The sequence below is a fragment of the Astyanax mexicanus genome, chromosome 13 (assembly GCF_023375975.1).
Source record: "Astyanax mexicanus isolate ESR-SI-001 chromosome 13, AstMex3_surface, whole genome shotgun sequence".
NCBI lineage: Eukaryota > Metazoa > Chordata > Actinopteri > Characiformes > Acestrorhamphidae > Astyanax > Astyanax mexicanus.
Window position 1 is genome coordinate 48,471,100 of NC_064420.1, and position 27,841 is coordinate 48,498,940.

Consider the following 27,841-nt stretch of genomic DNA (forward strand, 5'->3'; position numbering starts at 1 on the left):
CTTTCACTGTTTTACCCTAATTTTAGGTAGTGGTTCTTCTTTGTGTTTGATCTTTATTACATTACATTACATTACATTACATTACACTTACAATATTGAAGTGCAAATAATAGAAGAGGTTAAGTACAAAAATAATAGAAGTTAAAAATAAAACATCTATAGATAGGGCCTTAAGGAGGTCAGAGGGAAATAATGGGATAGAGGAGTAGAGAAGAGGAAGAAGGAGATGAGGTTAGAATTAGTTAGTTTGTTAGAGGTGTTAGGAGAGTAAGTGCTCTTTGAAGAGCTCTGTCTTCAGGAGTTTATTAAAGATAGCGAGAGATTATCCTGATCTGGTAGTGGAAGGTAGTTTGTTCCACCATTGGGGAACTCTGTATGAGAACAGTCTGGATTGCTTTGTGTGTGTTTGGCAAAGCGAGGCGACGTTCATTGGAGGAGCGCAGCGGCCGGGAGGTAGCGTAAGCCTTCAGGAGCGAGTGCAGGTAGGAAGGAGCTGTTCTGTCATCACCTTGTAGGTGATTGTAAGAGTTTTGAATTTGATGCGAGCAGCAACCGGTAGCCAGTGGAGCTCAGTGAGCAGCGGGGTGACATGTGCCCGTTTTGGCTGGTTGAAGACCAGACGTGCTGCTGCATTCTGAATCATCTGTAGTGGTTTTACTACACAGGCCGCGAGGCCAGTTAGCAGGGCATTGCAGTAGTCGAGGCGTGAGATGACGACTGCTTGTACCAGGAGTTGGGTGGCCTGTTGTGTCAAAAACGGTCGAATTTTTCCGATGTTGTAAAGCGCAAAGCGGCAGGATCGAGCAACTGAGGCCACATGGTGCGTGAAGAGAAGCTGGTCATCAACCAGAACACCCAGGTTCCTAGCAACCTTTGTCGGTGAGAGAGAGAGAGTCGATGGTTATGGCAAAGTTGTGTTGAATTATTGACTCATGTCTTCCTTTTTTTTTACTGTTGGTTTGTTTCAGGTGTTATTCTTGTTGATTTTAGAGAGACTCTCCTTTTAAGGAAGATTTAGATTGTAGAGTTTGCAATTATAGACAATATTTTTAAGATTTTGTTCATAACGTCTTAAAAATAAGGTATTTGTGGGCAAATACAAAAAGAGTTGAAGTCATAAACCATTAGGCATCAGGCAAATTTGATGGCCAGAGTCCCGGGAGTAGGTAACTCACTCAGACCTTGGGAAAATATGTAAACTTCACTCATATAGGGACTTGAACCCAAGACCCCAGAGCAGAAAACCAAAAGTGCTAGTGAAACAAGATGCAGTCACCTGTAGCTATTGGTTCTGTTCTTTCACAACTTTCTAACTTACAGTAGATACAGTAGATAACTGATTTACTCACCAGCCTCCTCAGAAATCTCCACTATCGAGCTTTCCCAATCTTCCAGAACGTCACTCTTGGTTCAGTCCTGACTCAGAGTACACCCCGGCCCCTCATGGGTCCCATTCTCCAGCCTCTAAAGAGCCACCCAGCAGGCCAGCAGTACAGGCCATGAATCACAGTCCAGATCTGACAGCTTCACTGCAGAGAGAGAGAGAGAGAGAGAGAGAGAGAGAGAGAGAGAGAGAGAGACAGAGACTCTTACAACTCTTACAACCAGTTGAACTGACTGCAACAAATTACTAACCACTAAAATCTGATTGACTGAAAGTGTTTTGTATAAGTTGGAGCATCAACTCAAGCTTTTTACTCTTTAAGGAAAAGTGGTGTTTTTGAAACCATTTTTGAAACCATCTTACTCTTCTACAGTTTCTTATTTTGGGTCTTGGTCCCTCTTGGTTGTTTCTCTTTTGTACTCTTAGTGGATTTTTCATTTACAATTTTTTACAATTTTGACAATCCCCAATAAACAGCCTGTAAATTGAAGATCAGGGCTAAGTTCTTCTATCTACTACAGTAGATCAGTAGCTCTTGATTATGCAATTTAAGAGAGTTTCTTCTTCCGATTCTTGCTTCTACTCAGTGGTTCTTTAACTTACTCTTCTAGAATTTCTTATTTTGGGTCTTGCTTCTTCTTGGTTGTTTCTGTTTGTGCTCTTAGTGAATAATGGTTAGTAATGGTTTATTTTACATGTTTTTTTAGGCAGTTTTCATTTTAAATGAAATGAAATTTCAAATGCTCTTAAAGACTTTCACTCTTTTTTGAGTTTTATTGACAATCCTCAACAAACAGCCTGCAACTTGAATATCAGGGCTAAATTCTATAGTGTGAATTCTATAGTCTGAATGCTGTTTCTACAGTAGAACAGTAGCTTTTAGTCATGCTTTATGAGAGTTTCTCTTTCTGATTCTCTGATTCTACTCAGTGGTTCTTCAACTTACTCTTCTACAGTTTCTTATTTTGGGTTCTTGTTCTTCTTAGTGAGTTTTATTTTAAGTAATGGTTTATTTTTTTATTTTTTTTATTTTTTTTTTTGAGTCCTGGTTTCCCAAATGTCCCCAAATACTTTTGGCCTTTGACTTTTATTACTCTGATTTTTTCAGTAGTTGTTGAGTCCTGGTTAGTGTCGATGGTAAATACTAACTTCCAGTCACAACACTTTTCTCACTACAAGATTAGGAGTCATCCACAGTGCTTTCATATCATGTATTATAGCAGTTCACACATGGTGACCAAGCTTTTTTAGCTTTCATTGGCAATATCAGTCTCATTAAGAGTTCTTCATCGTTCTTTTAGAGAGTTTCTCCTATTGAATCATAGTTCATTTCAGAACTTTCTCCTTATGGTCTTACGGAGTTTCAGTCTATGATAATTCCAGTGTTTTCACTGATGTTATGTCTTATTTTGACCATGGGTTTCTTTCAGGTATTGTTCCTGTTGATTTTAGAGAGACTCTTCTTTTAGTTATTGGTTCTTCTCAGTGGTTTGCCCTTGAGAAGCTCATGCTTAAGTCAGTTAGATGGTCTTAGATAATCTTAATTTTAAACTCTGAAACTGGGAAATTCTTGTAAATCTCGAAGCTTTAGAACTTAGAATTGATATAATGTTATTTATAATGTTACAACAGTCATCATGAAAGAGGGCATTTGTACCAAAAGACAAAAAGAACTGAAGTGATATCCTGGTCACATCTACAGCCTCAACCTCTCAGCAGGTCTAACCTCCTCCCCAGTTTCTTTCCTTTCTTCCATTTCTGTTCATGGCCGCCGTCTGTGGGGACTCAAGGGCAAATTACCCCTCTCATTTAATTGGCCTTATCATTTTAGTGTGGTGACAGAGATGGATCGCTGCTACCAGACCGGACCACTGCTGTCAGAGAGGGGGAGGTCAACCAGAGGGATGGAAATAGCAGTGGAGTGTAAAGGCTGTGAGGAGCATGGAGCGTGTAGTGATCTACAGGTGAGGAATTTAGTGAGCAGTGAACAAAGGTTTCCCACATCCCAGAAATAATATATATCTAAAAATTAAGAGAGCACTTCAGTTTCTGAATCAGTTTCTCTGATTTTACTATTTGGTGGAATAACCCTGTTTTTTAATCACAGTTTTATGCATCTTGGCATCTTGTTCTCCTCCACCACCAGTCTTACACACTGCTTTTGGATAACTTTATGCTGCTTTACTCCTGGTGCAAAAATTCAATCAGTTCAGTTTGGTTTGATGGCTTGTGATCAGCCATCTTCCTTTTGATTATAATTTAGAGGTTTTCAATTTGGGGACTCTATACCCCTTTACAGCCCACACCTGGTATACGTTCATCCATGTTTATCCATTCTAGAGAGTCCTATTCTATTGGCAATATGTGACAATGCTCATTGCTATTTTACACCCCACCAACAGTCTATTTTCACGCTTTACACTTGCATTGTTTAACCCCTTAACATGCCAGCATTTTTGTCAAATTTCTACCTGATACTACATGGCTATACCTTAAGGATTTCTCTTCAAGCATTACAAATAAAAGTGTCATGTTTGATAAGAAACATTACTGAAAATCTTAATTGTAATTGTAATAGAAAATATTTTGAAGAGAAAATAAATCTTTAACTGTTAAAATATAATGAATAAAAATAAAATTAATATAAAAATTGGTGCTTTCTTGAACGTTTTACATTTTAAATTCAATATTTTCCAGTTTTTATGTCTATTTTCAATCATACAGAATTTGGGGTTGATGCCTCTTAAAACTGATCTGGAATTTTTAAGAGTTTTAAGAGTAGAGAGTGAAGATTTTTCCAAGTTTTAGAATATAAATAACTTATTTTACTGCAGAAAGAAAGGGATTTGTATCACCTACACCTACACCTGTAGGTTAAATAGCAGCAGATATATATCTACACTGATGGGTGTGGTGGACTGGAAGTGAGGTGAGTTCAGGTACATTTCTGGTGTATTGCTATCTTGGCAATGAAAAACACAGGTGCTCCACTGACTGAATACAACCTAGATAGATGTCAACAGTCAGACAATTGGACACGTCCAGGTAGCTGCGTTGTTAAAATAGCAATCTGCCAAAGTCAGAGCTCACCTGACCCTTAAAGGGAATTAAAGGCAAGGAAACACACTAATTGGTTTATTTCACATTACACCCAAAACAAAACACACCCATGATTAATTAAGAGAATTAGTACATGCATTTTGCACATTTCAAGTTGAGCAAAGCATACTTTTCCCGTCATTATGATAGCAAAGACACACCGACATGCCCTAAATCAAGTTGTATGGTGCACGATTGATGGCTCGCCTATAGATAGGGCCTAAAATAGCCCTGTGATGACCAAGCCTTTACAGCTCTTAGCAAAGTAACCCGTAAGCGAAGCATCGCTAACTGCTAACGAGGCGAGTCCATAACTCAACCAGCCCTGCACTGTCTCCCAGATAAAGAATAAAGAGGCCCCCATTATAGCTGCCCGTCTCGGAGCCTGCGCTGAATTAAAGGCATGCAAAGCGGCGTGGTCCCCGGGGCCCGCAGGAGGGTAAATTTAGCAGCTTTAGTGAATCATCAGTTAGCGTAGCGGCCTGTACCGACTCCAGCTCAACAAACCTGGATTTGCATCTGTCCTCTGTTTAACCCCCCCTCCCATTACTGTACATACATACTCTCTCTCTCTCTCTCTCTCTCTCTCTCTCTTTCTCTCTCGTTTTCCCACACTTACTCATTCTCTCTCCCTCCTCACTTTTGCTTTACATCCATTTCTCTTTTTTCTCCTCTCTATCTCTCCCTCTCTTTTTCCCATGTATCTTTATGTCTCTCTGTCCTCTTTCTTCTGCTCTCTTTCTCCTTAGTGCTCACTTTTTATCTCTCTCTGTCTCTCTCTCTCTCCTTTTCTTTTCCAGTGCTTACTTTAGATTTCTCTCTCTCTGCTTGTCTCTCTCTATATCTCGTTTTCCCTCACTTACTCATTCTCACTCCTTCTCTTTTTTTCAAGCCTTCGTATTCTCTCCCTCCTCACCATTGCTTTACATCTGTCTCTCTTTTTTCTCCTCTCTATCTCTTCCTCTTTTCCCCATGTATCTTTATGTCTCTGTCCCCTTTCTTCTGCTCTCTTTTTTTCTCAGTGCTCACTTTTTCTCTCTCTCTTTCCTCTCTCGCTCTCTACCTCTCTCTCTCATTCTCTCTCTCTCTCTCTCTCTCTCTCTCTCTCTTTCTCTCACACATTTCCCATGGATTCTTTTGGTCTCCACACTCTTAATATGTGTCTCTTTCTGCTCATATTTTATTCTCTTTCTCTCTCTCCCTTTTTCTTTCCTTTCTTATTTATTCCTCATGCTTACTCAAGCTCTCTTGCCCTATTTCTCCTTCACCTCTCTCGCTCTCTCCACCTCTGTTTCTTTCTCTATCTCTCTTTTTCTAATTTTTACTTTACATCAGTCTCTCTCCTTTCTCCTCTCTCCCTCTCTTTTTCCATGTTGCTTCATGTCTCTTTGTCTTCTTTTCCTTCTTCTCTCTCTCTCTCTCTCTCTCTCTCTCTCTCTCTCTCTCGTTTTCCCACACTTACTCTCCCACACTTATTCTCACTCCTTCTCACTCTTTATCTCTCTGTCTGTCTGTCTGTCTGTCTCTCTTTCTCACTTTCTTTTCCAGTGCTTACTTTAGTGCTCTCTCTCTCTCTCTCTCTCTCTCTCTCTCTATCTCTCTCTCTCTCATTTTCTCACACTTACTCATTCTCTCTCCCTCTCAATTTTTCATGCATTCGTGCTCTCTCCCTCCCCACGTTTGCTTAACATCTGTCTCTCTTCTTTCTCCTCTCTATCTCCCTCTCTTTTTCTTTCTTCTGCTCTCTTCTTAGTGTTCACTCTTCATCTCTCTTTCTCTCTCTAACACATTTCTCAGGCTTTCTTTTGGTCTTTTTTCCCCTTTTCTTTTTTCTCGTCTCTTTCCTTTTTTCCCCACACTTAATACGTGTCTCTTTCTGCTCATCTTTTATCCTCCTTCTCTTTCTCTCCCTTGTTCCTCCCTTTCTTATTTATTCCCCATGCTTACTGAAGCTCTCTTGCCCTTTCTCCTCCACCTCTCTCGCTCTTTCTCTCTTTCCTCCCCCTCTTATTACTGTAGTCTCTCTCTCGCTCTTTCTCTCTTTCTTCCCTCTTATTACTGTAGTCTCTCTCTCGCTCTTTCTCTCTCTATCTCTATCTATATCTCTTTCTTTATCTCTCCTTCCCTTATGTTTTCTTTTGCATCTCTCTAATATTTCTCCTCTCTTTCCCTCCCTTGTTTCTCCCTTTCTTATTTATTCCCCATGCTTACTGAAGCTCTCTTGCTCTATTTCTCCTTCACCTCTCTCGCTTTTTCTCTCTTTTTCCCATGCTTACTTTAGGTCTCTATCTCTGCCTCTATCTCTCTTTCCTTTATGTTTACTTCAAATCTGTCTCTCTTCTTTCTCCTCTCTTTCCCTTCATTTTCCCTGCTGCTTCTTGTCTCTTTTTCTTCTTTCTTCTGCTCTCGCTCCTCAGTGCTCACTCTTTATCTTTGCCTGTCTCTCTTTCTTTTCTTTTCTTTTCTTATTTTTTTCTCTCTGTCTCTCTTACTCCCATTCTTATCGTTTCACCTGTTTCTCTTTCTGATCATCTCTTCTGTCTCTCTTCTCTTTTCTTTTCTCTTTCTAAAACTTGATTATTCCTGTCTCTATGTTCCTGTATCATATTTCCCATCGTTTTCTTTGTCTCTCTCACTCTTTCACTCTCTGTCTTGCTTCTATATCTACTCTCAACTTTCCTTCTATCTATAATGTGTGGGTGTGTGTGAGAGAAAGAGAGAGAGAGAGAGAGAGAGAGAGAGAAAGAGAGAGAAAGAGAGAGAATTAGAGAGAGAGAGTGGGATGTGGGGAAATGGGTGGAGTTTGAGAGATAGACATCAGACAGTTGGCAGCAGCAGGGCAGAGTGAACACATCCTCTGTGTGGTCAGTCTGATAGATAGATAGATAGATAGATAGATAGATAGATAGATAGATAGATAGATAGATAGATAGATAGATAGACAGACAGACAGATAGATAGAAAGTGAGATCAAGGGAGAGAGTTAGAGAGAGATAGAGAGTTAGGGAGAGATAGAGAGTTAGAGAGAGATAGCGTGAGAGAGAGAGAGAGAGAGAGAAAGAGGGAGGGATAGAGGGATGGTAGTAGTGAGGGTAATATAAATAGCAGGTGGAGTGGACAGTGGTGAGGTGTACATTACTCACAGGCTCTCTCCGGCACCAGTAAAAATGTGCTGCTCGCTGCACAACAATGCATCACCACCAGCCCAAAACAAATGGGCTGTCTCTCACGTATTTACCTCCGATTGTTCACACACACACACACACACACACACACACACATTTGTACCTACATATATATAATGGCTGTAGGACATGGTCAAAACTGGACAAGACTGGAGTCATTCCAAATCCTGTAGAGTAAAACTGGCCAAAAACTTCACACCACAGACAGACTGAGAGGGTATTCCCATCAGTATTCCCACCAGTATTCCCACCAGTATTCCCACCAATATTCCCACCAGTATATGGCTGAAAATGTATAACTGGTGTAGCCTAGTAGAAAAATAAAGCAAAAAAGAAATCTCACCTGATTTTGATCTTTTGCCCATATTTTATGCTTATTTAATCTGTAATAACTATGTAATTACACTATAGCAATCAAAAGTGCAACAAAAATGTAATGACTAAAGATGTAGTCATACGAGTTATAAATTGATTAGTCTTATTTAATTGCGGTTTTTGTATGTTGTTAATTAATATTTATAAAGTTTTAAGAATTCAGAAACCAATATTTGGTGCATCTTGGCATCATGTTCTCCTCCACCAGTCTTGCACACTGCTTTTGGATAACTTTATGCAATCAGTTGTAACTGGTGTAACATAATAGAAAAGTAAAGCAAAAAATAATAAAATCTCACCTGATTTTGGTCTTAAACATAATTGTATGCTTTATTTTTTTTATCTGTAATAGCTATGTAATTACACAATAATAATCAAAAGTCCAATAACTATGTAATGACTCACTATTTAGTCATACACATTATAAATGGATTAATCTTATTTAATTGCAGCTTTTTTTAAAGTTTAAATTGTAAACTTTAGGTCTGTTTCAGGCGGGTACACAAGAATACCCCAAAGAAAACAAATTCATATTCATAAAGTTTTAAAAGTTCAGAAATCAATGTTTGGTGGAATAATCCTGGTGGTTTTTTATCACAGTTTTTATGCATCTTGGCATCATGTTCTCCTCCACCAGTCTTACACACTGCTTTTGGATAACTTCAAGCAGTTCAGTTTGGTGGTTTGATGGTTTGTGACCATCCGTCTTCCTCTTGATTGTATTCCAGAGGTTTTTGATTTGGTAAAAGTAGAAAAGTAAAGTGAAATGTTTTAAATTTTACCTGATTTTTGTCTTTTGGACATATTTTCATGCTTTTTTAAGATTTGTAATAGCTAGGTAATTACACAATAACAATCAAAAGTCCAATAACAATGTAACGACTAAATATGTACACACTAAGAAAAATAAGTACAGATTTGTACCTAAAAGAGTACAAAGCTTGTCGCTGGGGCTGTACCTTATATTTAGGTACAAAAAAGTACCTTTCAGTGAAAGTCCTTTTTTGTACCCATGGTTTTTATGCCAGTAAAGATTATAAAGATTATAAACATTATCATCAACTGAATATGTGTCAGGAACTTGATGATCCAAAATTGTCTTGCTTTGAAATAAAAAAAATGTATAATTAAAATATATATTTTTTATTATTACAGTGATGCAGTATACGGAATGTACCTTTTGGTTGGTTAAATGGTACAAATTTGTACTTATTGCTGTTAGAAAAGACTTTGTACTTCAGAGGGAACAAATCTGACCCTGTAAAGACCAGTATTGTACTTTTGAGAGTACAATTATGAAGAGTGTACCTTTGAGTACAAAAAAGTACTCATATTGTACCTCTGTTTTTTAGAGTGTACAAGTTATGAATGTATATATTGTATGTGATTACTGCTTTTGAAAATGCAAGCATATCCCTATAGTTATAACAGCATATTCTCTATTATATGATTATACATGTAATAAGATTAAGGTATATATATATATATATATATATATATATATATATATATATATATATATATATATATATATTATACAAATATAAGTTATATAATGTGTTATTTCATGTATATATGATTCTATTCTGAACTGCTGCTTGTCCTTCTAATATATTTCAACAGATATTATTCATAATAAATGTGTAATAACACACTTTTTAAGAGACTTTTATAAACAAAGGGTATATAAAAGTTGTATATCTGTGTGTGTGTTAGAGAGTGTGTGTGTGTGTGTGTGTGTGGTGCTGGGAGAGCTGCTGCTGTGTGGTTTCTTTTGTACCAGGTGAAGTGTGTGAAGCAGCCAAGTGAAACCAATTCCCTCACCTTTCATCGATGAGCCACCCAACCATACACTCCGACTCAAAGTGTGTGTGTGTGTGTGTGTGTGGTTACTCCATACCTAGAGCCCTTTAAGAGTGTATATACAGTGTGTAGATATATGTTTGTCTATTTTTTTGCTTAGATTACTCGCTACCACTTTAAAATAAGACTACCTTTATAAAGAGTTTATAAATGGTTTACAATTAGTTTATTAATGGTTACTAATTAGGTTGTAAATGCCTTAATAATCATTAATAATCAGTTATAACACATAATAAGAAAGGGCAACAATATAGATGGCTGTGGGTTCACTATTTGGCAAACAACAGGTCATTGTTTTCCTTTCTATGTATGTGTTATAACTGATTATTAATGATTTTTAAGGCATTTACAACCTAATTAGTAACCATTAATAAACTAATTGTAAACCATTTATAAACCCTTTATAAAGGTAGTCTTATTTTAAAGTGGTACTCTATATAATTTACTCTATATAATTTAAATAAAAAAATCTATATTTCACACTTCTACTCAGTGATAAATCTCCTGCATCTGGACTGCAATTGAAAAAACATAAGGATCAGTGAGTTTTTAGGCTTTTTTGTCGGTCACGTGACATCGCGGGGTGCAGTAGCTCCTCCGTTTCCACTCGCTGTTGTGTTTTTAACATGGATCTCCGTGGAAACGTGCGCCCAAAGTGTAATTACGGTGCGCGGCAGTGGACAAATAGCTGTTTTATTAAACGAGAGGAGACGAAACTCAGAGATGTGAGTCTGGACGGGACTAAAATTACTGGAGGACCACTGGAGGAGTTCAGAGAAAAACAGTAAATAATTCAGCCTGTAATTTATTTATCAGAGGACGTCTGAGATTAAAAAAACACGTACATGATCGTTCTGGACGGGAATAAAATCACAGAGGATAAAAACACCCAATAAAAGAGAAAATTACCCCAGAATTTACCCCCTGAGAAACTAATCCTGTCCAGATAGGGACTTAAACTGTGTTTAAATGAATGAATGAATCAATAAAATGATTCAGATAGATGGATAGATAGATAGAGTGTGTGATGTTTGTGTTTGTGTGGAGTGTGTGTGTGGAGTGTGTGTGTGTGTGTGTGTGTGTGTGTGTGTGTGGTTTCCATCTATCTTACAGTTTGATGTATCCCCAGTAATTACAGACATAGAGTTTACACACTGTCTCATCACCATGATAAATCTTCTCTCTCTCTCTCTCTCTCTCTCTCTCTCTCTCTCTCTCTCTATCTCTCTCTTTATCTCTTTCTGTCTCTCTCTCTTTCTCACACACACATGTACACACCACAAAAACACCAGTAAAAATCAGTTTCTCTGATTTTGCTATTTATAGGTTTATGTTTGAGTAAAATTAACATTTAAAAATAAAAATAAATTCCAAATAAAAATATTGTAATTTCAAGCATTTATTTACAGAAAATGAAAAATGGCTGAAATAACAAAAAAGATTAAAAGCTTTCAGACCTCTAATAATGCAAAGAAAAAATACATATTCTTTTATATTCATAAAGTTTTAAGAGTTCAGAAATCAATATTTGGTAGAATAACCCTGGCTTTTGTTCACAGTTGGCATGTTCTCCTCCACCAGTCTTACACACTGCTTTTAAACAGTTCAGCTTGGGGTTTGATGCCTTGTGATCATCCATCTTCCTCTTGATTATATTCCAGAGGTTTTCAACTTGCTTAAATCAAAGAAACTCATAATTTTTAAGCGGTTACTTATATTTCCAGAGCTGTAAATGGAAAAAGAATGAGAGAAACAGAGACAAGTAAGAGTAAAAGTGTTAAATAAGAAGAGTAGAGGAAGATAAGGCGGGGTTATTTAATGTATGTGCCCGCGGGCGGCGCTGGCAGTGATTCATGGTTGGGTTGGGCGATTGATAAAAGGGAGGAAGTTTTTAAAAAGCATTCATCACCGCGGCTCAGGCCCACCATACATCAACTGTTTACAAACAAACGGGCCTAATGCTCATCCTCACCACACCATTCAGGCCTCCGCCGGACCCAATTAGGCGGCCTGAAAAGCCCTGAGCAAAAAAAATAAATAAAAAACTAACAGTGAGAGAAAGAGAGAAGCGAGAGAGAGCGTTACGCGAGAGTCTGTTAGATAAACACCAGCAACAAATACAACACAAAGCGAGTGCAGCCCCTCTGTGTGTGTTAAAGGGGGGATTATTAAGTGCTGTGGGGGGGCGGGATCAGCAGGGATCAGTCTGAGTGCAGCCCGAGCTGTAACTGGTCTAATGCACTCAACTCCCACTGATAAACCGACACTGCTGGAGGTCCATTTCCCAGAAATCCCACCAATATCAGTGTTAATGAGTTAATGAACAGATAACAGGGTGGTTAAATGTGTGTGTGATTGCTCTGGCTTGGTTTAATCTACTTTCTAACCAGTGCGCTATATGTCCAAATGTTAGTGGTCACTCCTACTAAGGAAAGTGTTTTTAGTCTGTGGCTTTAGACTTTGTTCTGTCTAGTTTCTGTAGAAAAGTAGTATCAACGATAGAAAATGACTCTATAGAGCAGATAAATAAAAGGAAATCTATGGGCCTAAACATATATAATGCCATATAATGGTGTAGGATATAGAATTATATAAACCCCCAGTATTGAGCTGTGGACCAAGGGAACTGTTCTCTGGAATTATGGAGCCCCATCCAATACTTTTATGAGATATATAATTTGGCAGTTCAACATCATAACCTTACTAATAGTAGGTCTTGTGGATGAACTATATCAAATTCTCACAGTTGTACTCAAAAGTAGAGAAAGTTACTCTAAAAAAAGCAGGATAAGCCCTTTATAATACCCTTAATTTCCTTGAAAGAACCAATGGATAAGCAGAAGTCCCAACACTTTTGTTCATATAGTGTATTTTAGTCTATCTATCTCTATCTCTTCTCCTTTTCTCTCGCTTTCGCTTCTGGACTGTACCATAACAAATAAAATTAACACCTTATCAACCCCCCAAAGCAACAACCTTGCAACACCTTAGCAACCACCTAGCAAGCCCTTAGACACTACTTAGCAAAATTATATTTACCAACATATTAGCTTAATAACCAGCTAGCGGAACCTATAGCAAGCAAACAACACCTACAACACTTATACCTCAGCAACCACCTGAAAAAAAAAACACATTTGAGTACACCTAGCAACTTACCCATACAACCACCCTAGAAAAAAATCTTAGCAACACCTTAGCAACAAAAACGTAACTGGAAAGTAGAATGCAAATCGTTTGTGAATGAATGAAATTACAATTTTATAGCGCCTTGAAAACCAATCAAACCCACTCATCTACACACACAAACACCCGTTAGAAGTGGCAGCCAATCACACACAGCCTACTCTCAACCGGAACCCACTGTCCACCTGAAGAACTACTGCATTGACCCAGGTCCGAGTGTCATACAGTATCACACACATTCAAGTATTCAATACAGTATATATACACACTAGAACAATTTATAGTACCCAATTTTTTATTATTTTCTTTTTCTAAAGTATTTATTATTTATCTCCATGTTTTTGGACTGCGAGAGGAAAGTCCTTGGAGAAAAATGCACTGTAAGCCTGGATAAGTTGAATTTACTTAAAAAATTTAAGGAAATCGGTTGCCTTAAAAACGTTAAGTAATGGGTAATGAAAACTTAAGTTAGTATAACTTAGAACATCAAGTTATTACAACTAAAAAGGAAGTTTATTTAACTTTTTTTTTGTTTTGTTATGCTGTAAGAACGGATAAGTTGAGTTTACTTAACTTTTTTAAGGCATCCGGTTTACTCGTTTTTTTTAAGTAATTGGGAATGAAAACTTGAGTCAGCATGAATTAAAACATCAAGTTATTACAACTAAAGGGGAAGTTGATTTATTTGTAAGGTAGCCCAGGGGGAATCACTATGATATCACTACACTGATGGTGAGTGTCAGTCAGAAACTGTTGGACACACCCAGTATGCAAATAGATTGTGACAGAAGCCAATGGAAAAGAAGCTGTTAATGGCAACAGACTAAACTCAGTTATTATAAGTTGGTTTAACTCAAAGATCTCAGTTTGAATAACACAGTATATGTGCTCACAAATGTTCAACTAACTCTAAATAGTTGAGTTTTGTTTAGAAATATCCAATTTTATGTAAAACAGACTTAAATCATTTAAGTTCAAACAACATATGGCTTTACAGTGTAGGGACTTGAACCCAAGACCCTCAGCACTGGAAAGCATGCTAAACATGCTAATCACTAAGCCAACATGCCGCCCTGATAGCGCAGTGCAGTGCAGTGCAGTAGGCGGTAATGATCATGACCAAGGGCTTTTATTTGAGACCCTTTACGTAAATAATATCAAAAGGAAAAAGGGGCTTTTAAAGTATCGTTATTCTCTCTCTTTCCCTCTCTCTCTCTCTCTCTATCCCTCTTTCTCTGTGATATAGCCCCTTAATGCAGTCCGTGTTTAATGGCGGTGAGATGAATGCACTCTGAGCTCACAGTGTGTGTGTGATGCATCGCTGCCGGCCAAATCTTTCATCTTTTTCATTTCGCCTTATTTAATCTGATCCATGTGCGAGACTTTTCCGAACTGAGTGGTGATATTTGATTATCAATTCCCATTTGAGAGGCCATTACTTAGAACACCTCACACACACATTTCCACCCACTCACACACACACCTACAGGCAGGCCGACAAAACCATTTAAGGGCAAGAAAAATCACATTTCATCTGTAAAACCAATAAACATCTCCCACAGCCCCAACTAGCACTTTCTTCCAATTTGGCTCAACAAACACACACACAAACAGACGAATACATAACCATAAGGAATGAGTGGAGGCGGAGGCGCGGGTGGGGGCGAGCGCGTGTTGGGGCCGGGTGGGGGTGGTATGGATGCGTCTTTGTTGCGATTCATATCCCAGATGGATGGTTGGTACGGAGCTGTGTGTTTATTTAGCAGAAGAGATTTGTTATCCCTTGGCGTTTGTGAGTTTTTCACATTGCTCTACATCCCGGGGAACATATTTCATCTCTGCACCCCCCAATTCCCCAGTAGATTTATATACCGGCCTTATTCCTGTACCAGTAACCCCCCACTATCTCTCTCCCATAGCCTCCCACAGTTCAGCTCAGTTCAGCCGGGCTTCATTGGGACAAATGTTATAAGTTACATTATTGCCACAGCAGTTTACTGTGAGATAAACAAATAATAATAATACAGAGATACACGCAAAACTGTGATTTACAGAAACAGCATTACTATTAATAACTCGTGCACACATCATATTTACACCTCTAAAACTAGTGAACTTGTTCGCCCCCAACAAGAGCACAAATCCACCAATCATACACTCCAACACTGCACAACACACACACAGCCCACAAACACTATAACACACTGCTAACCCACAGCCACACCCCCTATACTACAGCCACAACCATCAAACACCATAACACTCTTCTAACCCAGAGCCAAACCCCATATACCACGGCCACACCCCTTAAACAAAACATCCACACCCCGTCAAGAACAGCTTCGACAAACAGCCACACCCCATATAAAACATCCACACCCCATATACCACAGCGATACCCCTCAAACAACACAGCCACACCCCATATACCACGGCCACACCCCTTAAACAAAACATCCACACCCCATAGAGAACAGCTTCGACAAACAGCCACACCCCATATAAAACACCCACACCCCATACACCACAGCGACACCCCTCAAACAACACAGCCACACCCCATATACCACGGCCACACCCCTCAAACAACACAGCCACACCCCATATACCATGGCCACACCCCTCAAACAACACAGCCACACCCCATATACCACGGCCACACCCCTTAAACAAAACATCCACACCCCATCAAGAACAGCTTCGACAAACAGCCACACCCCATATAAAACACCCACACCCCATATACCACAGCGACACCCCTCAAACAACACAGCCACACCCCATATACCACAGCGACACCCCTCAAACAACACAGCCACGCCCCATATACCACGGCCACACCCCTTAAACAAAACATCCACACCCCATCAAGAACAGCTCCGACAAACAGCCACACCCCATATAAAACATCCACACCCCATATACCACAGCGACACCCCTCAAACAACACAGCCACACCCCATATAGAACAGCAGCCCCCTATTTACCACAGCGAAACCCCTTAAACAACACAGCCACACCCCATAGAGAACAGCACCAACCCATACACCAAAGCCACACCCCTTAGAAAACAGCCCCACCCCATATACTAAAGCCACAGCCCATACAGGGCAGACCCAATCCATATACTAAATCCACACTCCAAATCCCACAGCCACACCTATCAAACATATTAGCAAAACCCACAACCCCACCCCATATACTACAGCCACACCCATTAAACAACACAGCCACACCCCATACAGAACAGACCCAACCCATATACCCATATACCACAGACCCAACCAAAATACTAAAGCCACAGCTCTCAAACAACACAACCACACCCTTCTAACCCACAGCCCCACCCCATATACTACAGCCACACCCCATGCAGAAAGACCCCACACAACATAGTCACACCCCCCAAGAGCACAACCCCACTCATCACACATCCCACCATCTAACAACACACAGCCACACCCCTCAAACATCACAGCCCCATCCATCCCACACACCTCAGAACCAACACAGATCCCCACCCAACCAGTCCAGCTATAATGCATAACCCCTCCCATCACACAGAAGTAATTCTTCTGAAATCAAGTGTTTAGAAAAAAATAGTTTATCCAGCTTTTGTCCAGTAGATTTAGAACACAGCATTGCTCTGAGATCACCATATTGGATGATCATCACCCCATCTTATCCCCAACTCATCCTATTCAGAAGTGCTGGATGGAGCTCCATCATCATTCCAGAGAACCCAGTTCTTCCACTGCTCAACAGATCAATAAGGGGGTTTATACCCCTTTATAGCTCACACCTGATATCAGGCATCTGCTCCAGAGATTCCTATTCTATTGATAGTACTTCTCTACTACCAGGACTAGACAAACTATGAGTTTGTGTGCATTTGCACATCTGTGTCAGCAATGGTTTCAACTTAAACTTGAAAAGGTGTCTACAACTGTTTAGACAGACAGTGTATTATATACTGTCATACTATTTATTTTCCATATTACAGCTGGTCTGTTGCCACTTGTACTCAGCAACATCAAAGCAGTGAAGTCTAGACAGTCTCATCTCACTCTCACACACACACACTGCTCTGTTCTCCCTGTGTGTATATATGTAATATCTGTATTATAATGGTGTCACTGGTGTTACAACAGATTGCAAACGTGAGCATTTACTGACACACACAGACACACACACATACACACACACACACACACACACACACACACACACACACACACACACACACACACACACTCCTCTGGGCCATTCTGTTCAACAGTACTCAGTGTGTGTGGTGTGTGTGTGTTACAAAGACAGCGAGGGCTGGAGTGAACGCATATCACAATATCAGTCAAAAGTTTGGACACACCTTAAATTCATTGAAAATTAATACTAAAATCGTCCAAACTATGAATATTATAAAACATATGGGATTATTAAGTAAACAAAAACGTGTTAAACAACCCAGAATATGTTTTATATTTATGTAGCACCTCTTGCTTAGATGATAACTTGGCATCTATTAACATTTTCTCAGTCAGCTTTACGAGGTAGAGTCACCTGGAATTCAGGCTTTCAGTTAACAGCTGTGCTGAACTCATCAAGAGTTAATTACTTGAATTTCTTGTCTCTTAATAAAGTGTTTGAAAGCATCAGTTAAAGTAAAGTAGTGAAGAGGTAGAGTTACAGGTATACAGTGAATAGTGAATATTTGAGTATTGCTCTAATCCAGATTGTGGCAACTATCGCAAAGACCATCAAAAACATTATGATGGAACTGGCACTCATCAGCATCGTCTCAGGAAAGGAAGAGCAGGAGTTTTCTCTGTTGTAAAGGATAAGTTTATCAGAGTTACCAGCCTCAGAAACCACAAGTTAACACTTTTAAGTTACTACATGATTCCTTATGTGTTCCTTTATAGTCTGGATGACTTTTAACTTTTTTTCTTAAATTTTCTCCAGGTTTTGGTTTTAGAGTTCTGGAGAGTGTCTGCATGGTTGGTGTGTGTGTGTGGGGGGGGGTGGGTGGGGGGGGGTGTAGCAGCTGCACAGCAATCAAACAGATATGGAAACAGATATGAAATAAAGACAGAAAAGAAAGAAAGATAGCAGAGTCTTCCTCCCCTGTAGAGATCAAAGACTGAGAGCGTCTGAGCGTCTGCAGCAGAGTCACGCTTAAATTACATCATCTCTCTGTACAGCATGTGTGTTTACGAGTTCACTGTAAAATATGCCTTACTGTACAGACTGTGTGTGTGTGTGTGTGTGTGTTATTTTCTGTTACGATGAAGCTACAGTATATAACACAGCAGTCCTGATTAAAACTGATCGTAAACAGAAGAGAGATTCGTACCCATTAGTTTTGGTTAGATTTTCTTTTAAGGGGAATCTAGAGTTTTCCTGCTTTCTGTTTCCCCATATGATTTTAATTCAGATTTAATTCACCATAAAAGCCTCTCAAAAAGCATGTATTTATAACATAATTAAAAAATATTATGAGAAAAATGTAACTAGTTAGATAAAATATTATACAAAATATAAATATTTGAGTAAGTTATTAAAGCAAGTTTTTATTTAAGAATTGTACTATCATTTTATAACTTTTAAACAAAAATGTATTTTAAAAAATAATATTTAAATAGTTAAATATATTATTAGGGTAAAATAGAAACACAATATATAAATGATTATTTAAATATTTAAGCAAGTTTTTTCTTGTATAGAAAAAAAATATATAACGTTTAATATTTAATTCCTGACAATATATTTGTTATATTGATTAAAAAAAAAACATGTGCAGTAAATGTCTTATATTTACCTATTATTTACTTGATTTGTTGAATGCATTTGTTTTGTTACTGAATACCTAAATGCTTAAAATATTTAAATTGTATTTCCCATCATTATTTAAATATTATTTAAACATGTTTTTTTGTCTGTGTACTTTGAGGAAGTAATTATTATTTTATCATTTATTTATATTATTATTTTAGTCTTTAATTATTAATTATATTTTAATATTTATATTTATTATCAAACTATAATTAAAATATAATGTCTACTTACTAACTAACTAATAAAGAATTGTTTAATGAATAAATTGAGTCACTATATTAAAAAAAACAACCCTTTATGTTCAACAAGTCTTGCAGCAGAGCTCTTAAACTTACTTTCATCTTTTATTTCTCAACATTTAATCATTATTAACTAATATATGTACTATTTAATATATTAAATGATAGCATATTGACCTATAAATCCACACCTGTTTTGTTTAGTTTTGCACTGAGAATCGTTTTTTTTTTTTTATTGTTATAAACTTTATTTATTGTAAACTAAAATCTAAAGAAGTAGAATTTGTAAAATATGCCTGACCTGGAGGGAGTTTGTGTAAAATTTAGATTAAAAAAAGTTTATTTATGTTCCTCTTTCATCCACAATCGCTCCTCAGAACTCCTCCAAACATCCCCACCCCTCACCCCACCCAGGATCCCCCTACTCAGGACCCCCCCGGACCCCCCCTCCAGTCAGAGTCATTCATCACCGGGCCGGCGTGGAGCCTGCGGCTGCGGGCCGCTGTCAGGAGCAGCGATTGGCCCTTTGTGTCGCCCAGCAAACAAGTGTCGGATCAGCAAAAGTCTATTAAAGACCGGCGGCTTTTCTCCAGCAATCGGCACCGGGTCACCGCCTCGCAACACCAGCTCAACCACCGCTTTATACCCTGACACACATCCCAGCAAGATTAATGATTTACAACAGCTACTCTCTATATATACACCTCTTTCTCTATACCTCTCTCCCTCTCTCTCTCTACACCTCTCCCTCTCTATATATACAGTATACCTGTCTCTCATCCCTCTCTTTCTATATACCGCCTCGCAACACCAGCTCAACCACCGCTTTATACCCTGACACACATCCCAGCAAGATTAATGATTTACAACAGCTATTCTCTATATATACACCTCTTTCTCTATACCTCTCTCCCTCTCTCTCTCTACACCTCTCTCACTCATCCCTCTCTCTCTATACCACCTCGCAACACCAGCTCGACCACCGCTTTATACCCTGACACACATCCCAGCAAGATTAATGATTTACAACAGCTATTCTCTATATATACACCTCTTTCTCTATACCTCTCTCCCTCTCTCTCTCTACACCTCTCCCTCTCTATATATATACCTGTCTCTCATCCCTCTCTCTCTATATACCGCCTCGCAACACCAGCTCAACCACCGCTTTATACCCTGACACACATCCCAGCAAGATTAATGATTTACAACAGCTATTCTCTATATATACACCTCTCTCTCTATACCTCTCTCCCTGTCGCTCTCTATACCTCTCTCACTCATCCCTCTCTCTCTCTATACCGCCTCGCAACACCAGCTCAACCACCGCTTTATACCCTGACACACATCCCAGCAAGATTAATGATTTACAACAGCTGTTCTCTACACCTCTTTCTCTATACCTCTCTCCCTCTCTCTCTCTACACCTCTCCCTCTCTCTATATATACTTGTCTCTCATCCCTCTCTCTCTATATACCGCCTCGCAACACCAGCTCAACCACCGCTTTATACCCTGACACACATCCCAGCAAGATTAATGATTTACAACAGCTATTCTCTATATATACATCTGTCTCTCTATACCTCTCTCCCTCTCTCTCTCTATACCTCTCTCACCCATCCCTCTCTCTCTATATATACCACCTTGCAACACCAGCTCAACCACCGCTTTATACCCTGACACACATCCCAGCAAGATTAATGATTTAGAACAGCTATTCTCTCTCTATATATACCTCTCTCTATACCTCTCTCATTTATACCTCTCTCCCTCTATACCTCTCTCTATATATAAACCTCTCTCACCCATCCCTCTCGCTATATATCTCTCTCACTCATCCCTCTCTCTATATACCTCTCTCACCCATTCCTCTCTCTATATCTCTCTCTCTATACCTCTCTCACCCATTCCTCTCTCTATATCTCTCTCACTTATCCCTCTCTCTCTATACCTCTCTCACCTATCCCTCTCTCTCTATATATTTATACCTCTCTCACCCATCCCTCTCTCTCTCTATAACTCTCTCTCTATACCTCTCTCTCTATACCTCTCTCTCTCATCCCTTTCTCTCTATATACCTCTCTCACACATCCCTCTCTATATATTTCTATCTATATATACCTCTTTCACCCACCCCTCTCTCTCTATAAACCTTTCTCACCAATCCCTCTCTCTCTATAAACCTTTCTCACCCATCCCTCTCGCTATATATACCTCTCTCTCTCATCCCTCTCTCTATATATAAACCTCTCTCACCCATCCCTCTCTATATATATACCTCTTTCTATATATACCTCTCTCACCTATCCCTCTCTCTCTATACCTTTCCCACCAATCCCTCTCTCTCTACACATCTCTCTCACCCATCCCTCTCTCTCTCTATACCTCTCTCTCTCATCCCTCTCTCTATATATACCTCTCTCACTCATCCCTTTCTCTATACAGACACCTCTCTCACCCATCCCTCTCTCTCTCTATACCTCTCTCTATACCTCTCTCTCTCTATACACCTCTCTTACCCATCCCTCTCTCTCTATACCTCTCTCTCTCATCCCTCTCTCTCACCCCTTTCTCTATACAGACACCTCTCTCACCCATCCCTCTCTCTCTATACCTCTCTATATATCTCTCTATATATATACCTCTCTCACCCATCCCTCTCTCTCTATATATATACCTCTCTCACCCATCCCTGTCTCTATATACCTCTCTCTTTCATCCCTCTCTCTCTATACCTCTCTCACCCATCCCTCTCTCTCTCTATACCTCTCACCCATCCCTCTCTCTCTATACCTCTCTCTCTCTCATCCCTCTCTCTCTATATACCTCTCTCACTCACCCCTTTCTCTATACAGACACCTCTCTCACCCGTCCCTCTCTCTCTATACCTCTCTCTCTATATATATACCTCTCTCACCCATCCCTGTCTCTATATACCTCTCTCTTTCATCCCTCTCTCTCTATACCTCTCTCACCCATCCCTCTCTCTCTATACCTCTCTCTATACCTCTCTCACCCATCCCTCACCCATCCCTCTCTCTATATACCTCTCTCTCTCTCATCCCTCTCTCTCTCTATACCTCTCTCACCCATCCCTCTCTCTCATCCCTCTCTCTCTCTCTATAGCTCTCTCACCTCCTCTATCCTCCCTATTTCTATATCCAGCCCCACTCCAGCACACCGTACTCCAGACCAGTCTTCGGTCTAGAGTTAAGAACTCTTCAGGAATGATCTAGAACATGTTCTTAATCAGCCAGCAGACATTAACGTAGACACTGAAGACAAAGGCAAGGCAGCAGAGACATGCTGTACTGTGAGGGAGACGTCCAGACTCTGATAGGACTTCAGGAACTGTGTGATGTACGAGCCGTGATACCAGAGCCTTGGCTGAACTACAGACATCCATCACCTCTATCTACAGCTCAGCATTTAGATATAAAATAAACACAAGCGCAAATCAGAAAAAATGAGTCAGTATGGGAAAAGCCTTTTCAGATTTCCACTTTTCTACAATACAAAATCACTATATTCAGTAATACCACTTTACTACAACTTTACTACTGTACACAACACAAGCCTTATACTGTATTCACCATGACCAGAAGCTCCGCCCACTTCTCTAGTCCAATATAGAGTTACTGTATTCACTAATACCACTTTACTACAAATTTACTACTGTACACAACACAAGCCTTATGTTCACCATAACCAGAAGCTCCGCCCACTTCTCTACTACAATACAGAGTTACTATATTCACTAATACCACTTTACTACAACTTTACTACTGTACACAACACAAGCCTTATGTTCACCATGACCAGAAGAAGCTCCGCCCACTTCTCTAATACAATACAGAGTTACTATATTCACTAATACCACTTTACTACAACTTTACTACTGTACACAACACAAGCCTTATGTTTACCATGACCAGAAGAAGCTCCGCCCACTTCTCTACTACAATACAGAGTTACTATATTCACTAATACCACTTTACTACAACTTTACTACTGTACACAACACAAGCCTTATGTTCACCATGACCAGAAGAAGCTCTGCCCACTTCTCTACACTACAATACAGAGTAACTATATTCACTAATACCACTTTACTACAACTTTACTACTGTACACAACACAAGCCTTATGTTCACCATGACCAGAAGCTCCGCCCAATAAAATAATACGGACTGCTGCTTTAAATTAGGCCAACTAAAAGAAACATAAAGGGAATTTTTAAATTAATCACTTAATATTGTTGTTTTTTATTTTTATTCATATTGAAAATAAAAAATTGATTGAAGTTGCCTTGAAATTTTGAGTTTTCCCAACTTTTTCCTCTTTACTATGTGAGCTAACAGGGTGTGACGTTGTATCCGTGTGGGATTATCTGGTGTGTACTGGTCTACACTACATTTCCCATGGTTTACTGGTCTGTAACTGGTTACTCTCACTCTCTCCCAGTCATTTGTTCAGGGCTGCATGTGTTTAAAGCTCTAAACACAAAGCTCTGCTGCCCAGTTTAGTTTAGCGTCGACCGCAGGAGCTCAGATGTGGTGCTGCTGGTTTTTTAGCTGCAGGACTTTGATGTCTTGCTGCATGTGAATCTGCGGCTTCAGCCCGAGCGAAAACAGCCGAACGTCCGCGAGAACAGATGCAGGAGAAAAACCCACGAAATAAACCTCTCTCTTCCTCTCTGCCTCTTTCTCTATTTTATTCTATCTCTCCTTATGTATCTAACACTTTCTCTTTCATTGCTTTAACTTTAACTCTCTATAAATATTTTTTTTTTCACTTTTTTCACTCTATGATTTTTTTTTTATCTTTTTTAGTTCTCTATATCTCGGTAACTCTCAGACTCTTCTTTTATTTTCTGCTTTACTAACTTTTTTAATCTATCTTTCAGTTTTTTTTATTCTATTTTTATATATTCTCTCTCTCTCTCTCTCTCTCTCTCTCTTGCTCTATCACTTTCTCTCACACCAAAGTTCTTACTAAATCTATCTTCCTGTTTTTGTCTATTTCTATCTATTTTTCCTCTTTTTCTCTCACACCAAAATTCTTACTTGGTTCTTTCTAAAGTAAGTTTCATTATCTATCTCTCTGTTTTTATCTATTTTTATCTCTTTCTCTCTCTCTCTTGCTCTATCACTTTCTCTCAAACCAAAGTTCTTACTTGGTTCTTTCTAAAGTAAGTTACTTTTTCTATCTCTCGGTTTTTATCTATTTTTATCTCTTCTCTCTCTCTCTCTCTCTCTCTCTCTCTCTCTCTCTCTTGCTCTATCGCTTTCTCTCACACCAAAGTCCCTACTTGGTTCTTACTTAAGTAAGTTACTTTATCTATTTTTTATCTCCTTTTCTCCTGTGTTAGTTGCCCTCTTTTTCTTAATATTTTATTTTTCAATCTTTTATTCAATTTGTTTTTCCCTATCTAACACTCTCTCTTTCATTATCTCTCTCTTTCTTGATCTCTCACTTTAACTGTAACTTTCTCTCTGTACCTCTATCACTTTCTCACACAACAAATTTCTCCAATTTCCATTGTCTCTTTCTTTAGTACACTTCAACTGATTGATTGAATTGTATCATGTTATATTTTATATTAAATTACAGTCATTCTGAACTGATCCTCACGTTTTAGTCAAGTCAATTCAGTGCGTTACTTCAGTCAGGAGTTTTACCTGATATGTCCAGCAGGGACGCTGCACTCCAGCAAATAATGACCACTCAGACTCTCTCTCTCTCTCTTTCTCTTCCTCTCTCTCTTTCCCTTCCTCTCTCTCTCTTCCTCTCTCTTACTCTCTCCCTCTATGCTGACCCTTCAGTCTACACAGTTTACACAGTGTAATATAAACTGCTTTAATTCCCCCACTTTTTCTCTTAGATCTTTATTTTTTTTAAACCATATATATGTATACAGCTCTGGAAACAAATAAGTGAGCACTTCGGTTTCTGAATCAGTTTCTCTGATTTTGCTATGTATAGATATGTGTTTGAGTAAAATTAACATTGTTGTTTTATTCTATAAACTACGGACACAATTTCTTCCAAATTCCAAATAAAAATATTGTCATTTAGACAGTTCAAAAATCAATATTTGGTGGAATAACCCTGTTTTTTAATCACAGTTAAAATCATGCATCTTAGCATCATGTTCTCCTCCACCAGTCTTACACACTGCTTTTGGATAACTTTATGCTGCTTTACTCCTGGTGCAAAAATTCAAGCAGTTCAGTTTAGTGGTTTGATGATTTGTGATCATCCATCTTCCTCTTGATTATATTCCAGAGCTTTTCAATTTGTTAAAATAAAGAAACTCATAATTTTTAAGTGCTCTCTTATTTTTTTCCAGAACTGTATATATATATATATATATATATATATATATATATATATATATATATATATATATATATATATATATATATATATATATATATATGCTTGTGATGCTTGTGGTGCTTGTGCGTGCGCCTGTTCTATCGATTTCCTTTTTTCATATTGGTGAGGTGCATTTGCTCCTCTTCCTCTTTACTTTACACACACACACACACACACACACACACACACACACACACACACACGAAGACTGGGTGCACTGTGTGTGTTAATAATACATGCGTCAGTCTGCAGATCGATCTGCTTTGAGTAAACAAGAATGTCTGATCTGCTCGGTAAGTATTCAGCTTTAAACCAGCGGATGGATGGAGGGATGTGATGGAGAGAGGAAAGGAAGGATGGATATAATAATGTACAGATAATGGATAGATTGAGAAAGGGCTGTGTGTATTGATGGAGGGATGAGTGTATGAATGTAGAGATGGATGAAGAAGGGATAAATGTATGGATAGAGAGATGGATGGATGGAGGCATGGACGGATATATAGAAAGGTGGATGGAGGCCCTCTATACTCACTCATTCAGCGCCTCATCGTTCCCTCCCTTACCTCTCTCTCTCTCTCTGAGCTGCGCGCGGTTAGATGTTTTATTTTATTCCTCTCTTTAATCGATCAATAATTATTTAATTCATCATTAATAGTCAGTATAAATCGTAACCGATAATCAGTAGTCCATCAGCAGTGCACGCGGACGAGATCCTGCGCCGGTATGTGTGCGTTTTTGATGTTTATGGAAAGTTAGGAAGTGAGGAAGTTATGAATGCACGAGCCAGAACGAAAGAAAATGAGGCGCGCGGTGATTTGAATAATTTACTCGAAAAATGTGTGCAGGTGGTCGATTATGTTTTGTTCGCTCTGACGACTAATAGAGTTTTTAACGTAGTGGAATCATTATTAGCAATGATTACAATTAGTTGATGATAATTAATTTCATTTCGTTCGATTTATTAATGACTTTGTTTCTTATTACCAGTGTTTAATAATGACCTAATTGATCATTAGAACGTTCTTGAAGGACTCGATTAATCAGTAGAGCTGCTCATTAAGAAGGCGATTATTCGATTATTTAGTAGTAGTGTTTAAAAAAGGGATTGATATATTGGGGCGTTTAATAGGACTAGTTAATGCTTTTATCTACCGATCTATAGATTGTCTCGTGCTCTCTTACATCTATATTGATCATGTATTGATAAAAGTATTCATTTACAAATTGATCTCATTTAAAGGCGGTGAAGTTTGTGTTCGGTTGAAATTAACGCATAATTATTATGTTGCTTATCATTATATTGCTTATTATATCTCTTTATTTATTTCACAGCACACTCACAATTATATATATAAATGATAGAGCGAGCATCACTCACGACACTATCTCTCTCTCTCTCTCTCTCTCTCTCTCTCTTCTCTCTTCTTTTTTCTTTCTCTAATTCTATGAAGCGTTTGAGACACTGGGCCATGCGATTGGTTGGTTGGTTGGTTGGTTAAGAGCATTTTACAGTCTCTCTCTCTCTCTCTCTCTCTCTCTCTCTCTCTCTCTCTCTCTCTCTCTCACACACACACACACACACACACACGCACCGGCTCATCATCAAGGCCCAGACTGTACCTTAGAGTTAAGTAGACTGGAAAAGAGAGAGAGAGGTAGAGGTAAAGCTAAAGAGAGAAAGAGAGAGAGATAGAGATAGAGAGAGAGAGAGTGATGCTCGCTCTACCATTTATAAACCATTTATGCTGCCTTGCTCCTTTATCAGATACTTTACACACACTTTTCAAGACCACCGTCCACACACACACACACACACACAGACATACTTTACTCTCTGCACAAACTGAATACACACTGATGATCAGTAACACACACTTACCTTCACATCCATGACTCCAGCCCCTACATCCACAATATGCTGGAGACATCAGAGCGTACACACACACACACACACACACACACACACACACACACACACACACACACACACACACACACACACACTGTTCACACATCTCCAACACTTCAAACACACGCATCCATATCCAACACCTCACCGCGCGCACTGTATACACACATCCACAACACACACACGCCACTGACTGTCCCGTCGCGCGCCCTTCACACTTCTCCATCACACACACACACTCTGTTCGCGCGCGCGCCGGTTTTATGCCTCGCTCTAAACTCTGTAGGCTGAAGCTCATTAAGGTTCCGCGCGCATCAACACTTTTCTTTCTGTTTCTCTTTTTTCCTTCTTTTTTTGGGTCCATATGATCCCAGATCAGT

The 27,841-nt window shown here is 39.0% G+C and overlaps 1 long non-coding RNA gene across 1 annotated transcript; it reads right to left on the bottom strand.

The window, feature by feature from the left end:
• Nucleotides 1-603: 603 nt before the first annotated feature.
• Nucleotides 604-27,689, bottom strand: LOC125780651 (uncharacterized). Its single transcript, XR_007423922.1, has 3 exons — nt 27,432-27,689; nt 1,350-1,529; nt 604-871 (listed from the first exon to the last, which is right to left on the bottom strand). It is a non-coding gene; the product is annotated as an uncharacterized LOC125780651 (long non-coding RNA).
• Nucleotides 27,690-27,841: the final 152 nt, after the last annotated feature.